The sequence below is a fragment of the Myotis daubentonii genome, chromosome 12 (genome assembly GCF_963259705.1).
Source record: "Myotis daubentonii chromosome 12, mMyoDau2.1, whole genome shotgun sequence".
Lineage (NCBI taxonomy): Eukaryota > Metazoa > Chordata > Mammalia > Chiroptera > Vespertilionidae > Myotis > Myotis daubentonii.
The window spans coordinates 19,516,219-19,523,539 of NC_081851.1; positions in this window are offsets into that span (position 1 = coordinate 19,516,219).

A 7,321-nucleotide genomic window follows, 5' to 3' on the forward strand; every position below is an offset into this window, starting at 1 on the left:
GATTGGAAACCCAGGGGGAAGCTAAGAGGTGGGGGGCAGGGCAAAGGCGGCCTTTGCCCTGCCCCCCAGCCATGATCAGAGAATCAGGTGCCTTTTCCGCCCTGGCCAGTGATAGCAGGAAGTAGGGGTGGAGCCAGCGATGGGAGCTGGGCATGGTCGAAGCTGGCAGTCCCGGGAGCTAGGGGTCCCTTGCCTGGGCCTAAAGCGGAGCCCACGATCGCGGGGCCGCTGCAGCTGTGGGTCCCTGCTGCCCGGGCCGGACGCCTAGGCCAGAGGTGTTAGGCCTGGGCAGGGGCGGAGCCTGCAACCGCGGGGAGCTGGGGGTCCCCTGCTCAGGCCTGACACCTCTGCCGGAGGCCTCAGGCCTGGTCAAGGGGCCGATCCGGTGATTGGTGATCGGAGGGTGATGAGGGTCAACTCCTCTAGCCGAGGCATCAGGCCTGGGTGGGGGGTGGAGCAAGCGATCAGAGGGAGATGGGGGTCCCCTGCCCAGGCATGATTCCTGGGCCAGAGACCTCAGGCCTGTGCTGGGGCCAGAGCCAGTGATCAGGGGGAGATGGGGGTCCCCTGTCCAAGCCTGACACCTCTGGCGAAGGCGTCAGGCCTGGGCAAGGGGCCGATCAGGCGATTGGAGGGTGATGGGGGTCTACGCCTCTGGCCGAGGCATCAGGCCTGGTCTGGGGGCAGAACCAGTGATGGGGGGAAATGAGGGTCCCCTGCCCAGGCCTGACGCCTCTGTCAGAGGCGTCAGGCCTGGGCAAGGGGCCGATCCTGCGATTGGAGGGTGATGGGGGTCAACGCCTGAGGGATCCCAGTATGTGAGAGGGGGCAGGCTGGGCTGAGGGACACTCCCCCCCCACACACACACCCAGTGCACGAATTTCGTGCACCGGGCCCCTAGTTCTTATATACATGCATATAAGTCCTTCGGTTGATCTCTTAACCCACCCCCCAAACCCTCCCCAGGCTTCCCACTGTAGTTTGACAGTCTGTTCAATGATGCTCTGCCTCTGCATCTACCCCTGTTAATCAGTCTATACTGGTCCCCATTATCTGTTTCAACCTCACCAGGGCCGTCCCAACCTCACTGGAGCCGTCCCAACCTCACCGGGGCCGTTTCATCCTCACCAGGGCTGTCCCGACCTCACCAGGGCTGTCCTGACCTCACCGGGGCTATACCTATCTCACCGGGGCTGTCCTGGCCTCACTGGAGCTGTTTCAACCTCACCAGGGCTGTCTTGACCTCACCGGGGCTGTTTCGGCCTCACCAGGGCCGTCCCAACCTCACTGGGGCCGTCCCGACCTCACCAGGGCTGTTTCTGCGTCACCTGGGCCGTCTTGACCTCACCGAGGCCGTTTCAACCTCACCGGGGCCGTCTCAACCTCACCGGGGCCGTCCCGACCTCACCGGGCTGTCCCTACCTCACTGGGGCTGTTTCAACCTCACTGGCGCCGTCTCGACCTCGCCGGGGCCATTCCGGCCCCGGATGCCGTCCCAACCTCACCAGAGCCGTCCTGACCTCACCGGGGCTGTTTCAACCTCACCAGGGCCGTTTCAACCTCACTGGGGCCGTCCTGACCTCACCAGGGCCGTCCCAACCTTGCCGGGGCTGTCCCGACCTCACCGGGGCCATCTCAACCTCACCGGGGCCATCCCGGCCTCACCTGGGCAACACAAAGTTTGGCACACTCCCCTACCGGGAGGCTTCCCGCCAGACAAAATCTCCAGGCTTTCCTGGTGGCTGAACATCCGGCACGCCTGCTCGGACTTCACTCTCCACTAAGTGCACAGACTGCCGTCTGCCGTCCCCCACTGTCCCACGTGAGACTGGAACCCGTGGGCTTGCTTGTGCGCCTGCTGGTACGGCGGTTCCACATTGCTGGCCCAGCCGGGCCTGGCCTCCCTCGAACCCGACTCCGCCCCCCCCCCCAGGGCGTCACTCCCTGATGCGAGGAGCCGAAATCTGCAGTCTGCTGAGTTGGGCTCTGTACTTGGTGCCTCTGCACATCCTACTCAGTCTCAATGCTCTTCTTTCTGTGCGAGGAGTTGAAATCTGCAGTCTGTTGGGTTGGGCTCTGTACTTGGTGCCTCTGCACATCCTACTCAGTCTCAATGCTCTTCTTTCTGTGCGAGGAGTTGAAATCTGCAGTCTGTTGGGTTGGGCTCTGTACTTGGTGCCTCTGCACATCCTACTCAGTCTCAATGCTCTTCTTTCCTTCCAGTTGTAGAGCTTCCACTGGGCCAGCTTTCCCATGGTTCCTTATGATCGCTGTTTGTCCTATAGTTGGTAGCCTCGATGTTGTTGTGGGAGGCAGCACGCACAGGTCTGTTCCTTACGCCGCCATCTTGGTTCTCCTGGGTCTGCTTCTTGAGTGTGTCTCCCATGGGTGCGAGGAGTTGAAGTCTGCAATTTGTTGGGTTAGGCTGCAAAAGCGCAGGTGGGTCTTTTTGTGCCCCTGGCACAGCTTGGATGGGGATGTAAATTGATTAGGGCTGGGTCTCAGGGAGTCGCCAGGGCGGAGCAAATAGCAATGGCGGCTTCTCCGGGACTTCGCGTTCCCCAGTGCTGGTGAGCAGCTGTGCGCCAGAGCCTCCCTCGCTTTCCGACCGCTGCAAGGCCGTGCCGCCTCTCCCCGTGGGGTCTGGGGCCTCAGAGACCCACCCCAAGCAAGCCCAGAGGATTCGAGAGTTCGTAACCCCTTCCAATTGAAAAAAACCCCCGCGCATCCAGTTACAGCCCGCCTGGCGCGCGACTGTGTACCTCTGTTTTTGGCACCTCTGTAGCTCCTACTCAGTCGCACTGCACTTCTTTCTTTCCTTCCAGTTGTAGAACTTCCACTGGGCCAACTTCCCCATGGTTTTGAATGGTGGTTGTTTGTCTTATAGTTGGTAGTTTCAATGATGTTGTGGGAGGCAGCACGCACAGGTCTACTCCCTATGCTGCCATCTTGGTTCTTCATTATTGATGTTTCTATCTTTCTCTCTCCCTCTCCCTTCCTCTCTGAAATCAATAAAAAAAATATGTTTTAAAAATGTTTATTCTATCCAATGCAATCTACAGTTTCAATTCAATCGCAGCAAATACAAATGGCATTTTTCATAGAACTAGAACAAATAATCCTCAAACTTATGTGGAACTACAAAAGTCCCCAAATAGCCAAAGCATTCTTGAGAAAAAAAGAACAAAGTTGAAGGTATCACACTACCTGATGTCAAACTATAAGTTTATAGTAATCAAAACAGCATGGTGCTGGCATAAAAAGAGACACATAGATCAATGGAACAGAACATAGAGTCACTTTCTTACACCATATGCAAGAAGAAACTAAAAGTGAACTAAAGACTTATATGTGAGACCCTAACCATAAAACTCCTGAAAGAAAACATAGGCAGTAAACTCTCTGACATTGCTCTTGGTAATTTTTTTTTTTTTGACGTTTCCTCATGCAAGAAAAACAAAAAATAAACAAATGGGACTACATCAGACTGAAAAATTTTTGCACAGCAAAGGAATCATCAACAAAATGAAGAGACAACCTGCTGAATGGGAGAAGATATTTGCCAATGGTATATCTGATAATGGGTTAATATCCAAAATATATAAAGAAGTCATACAACTTAATATCAAAAAGACAAACAATCTGATTTGAAAATGGGCAGAGAACCTGAATAGACATTTCTCCAAAGAGGACACACAGATGGCCAATAGACAGATAAAAAGATGCTCAATGTCACTAATCATCAGGGAAATGCAAATTGAAAGGGCATGCACTATCACCTCACACCTATCACAATGGCTATCAACATCAATAAACCAACAAACAATGTGTTGGTGACGATGTGAAGAAAAGAGAACCCTTGTACACTGTTGGTGGGATTGCAAACTGGTGCAGCCTCTACAGAAACAGTGTGGAGGTTCCTCTAAAGAATTAAAAATAGACTACCATATGTCCCAACAATCCCACTTCTGGGTATTTATCTGAAAAATCCAAAACATCAATTTGAAAAGATACATGCATCCCTATGTTCATTGCAGCATTATTTCCAATAGCCAAAATATGGAAGCAATCCAAGTGTCTATCAATAAATGATTGGATAAAGAAGATGTGATATATACATACAATGGAATATTGGCCATTAAAAAAGAATGAAATCTTACCATTTGCAACAACATGGATGGACCTAGAAGGTACGCTAAGTGAAATGAGAGAAAAACAAAACTACTTATATGTGCAATCTAATAACAAAATAAATAAAACAGAAACAAACTCATAGATGCCACATGGGAGGTTGGTTGGAAGGCTGGATGGAAAAGGGAAGGGAGTAAGAAGTGTAAAGATGATATTCCAAATTTCATTTTGATTTGTGAGAACTGCCATTGTAAGATTTTTTAAAAATCTGAAGCTATTAAAAACAAGCAAAAATTTGTTGCACAGAAACCAAGATGGCGGCATAGGTTAACGCCGGAGATTGCTGCCTCGAACAAAATTTGTTGCAACCACTACCATAAAAAGCAATCAGGAGGATGTGTAAAGTACAGCATAAGGAATGTAGTCAATAATGTATGGTATCAGGTGGGTACTAGACTTATCAGGAAAAGCACTTCATAAGTTACATAAATGTCTACTCACTATGCTGTATACCTGAAACAAATATAAAATTAAGTTTCAACAGTAATTGGAAAAAAAATTTAAATTCAAAACAAGAAACATTGAATTATAAAAGAAATTAGACTATCATATAACCACTGGTAGATTAGTACCTCTGAGTGAAACATGCTTGGAAGCAGCCAGGCTTAACTACCCACTGGGCAGGCCTGCTCATAACCTGCCAATCTGATTACATCTGTTGCGACAGTGGGTTCCAGGTTCCCCCATCCCCTGAAGTCTTGATGTCCCTGGGTCTATCCCATGGCAGAAACCTCTCACCACTGTAAGCTTCTCAAGGGTAGAAACCTGACCTTCCCCATCCTTGGTTTCCCAGTGCCTGGCACATCAGGGATGCTAAAGTGGGGTTTGCTGAGAACTGTACTAGACAAGGTGAAATTGGCTGCCTGGCACCTTGGTCAAAGGCTTTAGCTTGTAAGAATTGTGTTCTGAGTGCAGTTTACATTCATAGTCCTCAATTGTCCATGCATCTGCTTTGTGAGTTATTGGTTTTGTAAGCTAACCTGGAGACCTTATTTCTCTCCACACCCTACTCCTATTTAACCCTTGGCTTGCAGAATGAGCTACGGGGACTCAGTCCAGTTATAAATTTGAATCTGCCTGTATATCAACCCACTTGGTGACTTTGCTCCCAGAGAGCCTCACTAGATAAGCCCAGTTGGCACAGCAGGTTTCTGTGCTGGGTTTGGTGTTTAAACAGGTGCGTAGGTCCCAGCCTCGGGAGAAGTAGAAAGGTGAGTGAGGATCTCCTAGAAACACAAGGCCACATTTGACCTTTGTCTCCAGAGAAGACATGGGCTGGACTCTGGGGCTCCTCTGGATTGCAGACTTGACCCCTGCTCCCCATCCTCATCCTGGCTGACAGTGTTCCTCCTAGAATGAAATGCTTTGAGCATACAAATCATCCTTTCTCAGCCGTACCAGCATTGTCGGGGGTGGTTTATATAGAAGTGTGACTTTGGCTCACTCTCTGGCTTTCAGGGGAGGGTTATACTTTGAGAAGGGATTAAGAAGTACAAAGTGGTCATTACAAAATAATCAGAAAGATGTGTAAAGTACTGTATGGGGAATGTACTCAATAATGTATGGTATCAGGTGGGTACTAGACTTATCAGGGTAAAAACTTTGTAAGTTATATAAATGTCTACTCACTGTGCTGTATACCTGAAACTAATATAATATTAAATGTCAATTGTAATTGAAAATTGTTTTTAATTCAAACAAAGAAACATTGAACTAGAAAAAAAATTGGACTATCATATAACCACTGGTAGATTAGTACCTATGAGTGAAACATGCTTGGCAGCAGCCAGGCTTAACTACCCACTGAGCAGGCAGCTCTGGCCCATGCGCCTGCACATGACCTGCCAATATGAATACACCGTTGGGACAGTGGGGTCCAGGTTCCACCATCCATTGGAGTCCCACCACCAGTTTGCCAGTTTTATATATATATATATATAAATATATCTTATAAAGATATATATATACATATCTTTATTGATTTCAGAGAGGAAGGAAGAGAGAGAGAAACATCAATGATGAGAGTGAATCATTGACTGGCTGCCTCCTGCATGCCCCCCACTGGGGATCGAGCCTGAAACCCAGGCATATGCCCTTGACCGGAATTGAACCCAGGACCCTTCAGTCCGCAGGATGATTCTCTATCCACTGAGCCATACCAGTCAGGACCAGTTTTTTGTTTGTTTGTTTTGTTTTTATCTTTGAGGTGACTTGGGGGAAGTGAATAAGGATGATTTGATTTGTGAGAACTACGGTCATTGTAAGATTTTTGAAAAATTTGAAGCTATTAAAAAGCAAAAATTAGTTTCAACTACTATCATAAAAATTGTTTCAGGCAAGCATCATCAGTGGATGCTAAAACTAGGAAATGAAAGTAAGATGAGAAACAGAGTGTTTACATAATCTCAAGGGCTCTCTCTGTAAGATACTGATTAATTACAAAGAGAAAAATAATGTAGTGGAGCAGTCTGGCAGATACCATGTTAGCCAAGTGATTAAAGGTAGGAACACCAATAGTAGGATAAATCAACATCATGTGCATTCTAATATGATGCACCGCGAAGGACACATCATCACATCTGTGTATCCTGCATAAAACATATGACCTGAACCTAATCATTGGGAAACATCCACAAACCCAACTTGATAGGATCTGTAAAGTAACTGGCCAATAGTCTTCAAAAGTGTCAAGACCATATACTTGCACATACGTAGACAAGAGAGATAATGATAAAGAAAATACAGGGAGCCCTGCCGGTTTGTCTCAGTGGATAAAGCATCGGTCCACGGACTGAAAGTTTCCTGGTTCGATTCTGATCAAGGGCACGTACCTTGGTTGCAGGTTCCCTGGCCCTGGTTGGGGTGTGTGTAGGAGGCAACCAATCGATGTGTTTCTCTCAATCGATATTTCTCTCTGTCTCTCCTCTCTTCCACTCTCTCTAATAATCAATGGAAAAATATCCTCGGAGGAGGATTAATAACAAAAAAAGAAAATACAGGGAAATGTTAACATTTGAGGAATTTGGACATATGGGAATTATTTGTTCTATTTTTACAACTTTTAGTCTGAAATTATTTCAAAATGAAACTAGAAAATACTGGTTTTAACATTTTTTTAAGTAAGAATCAT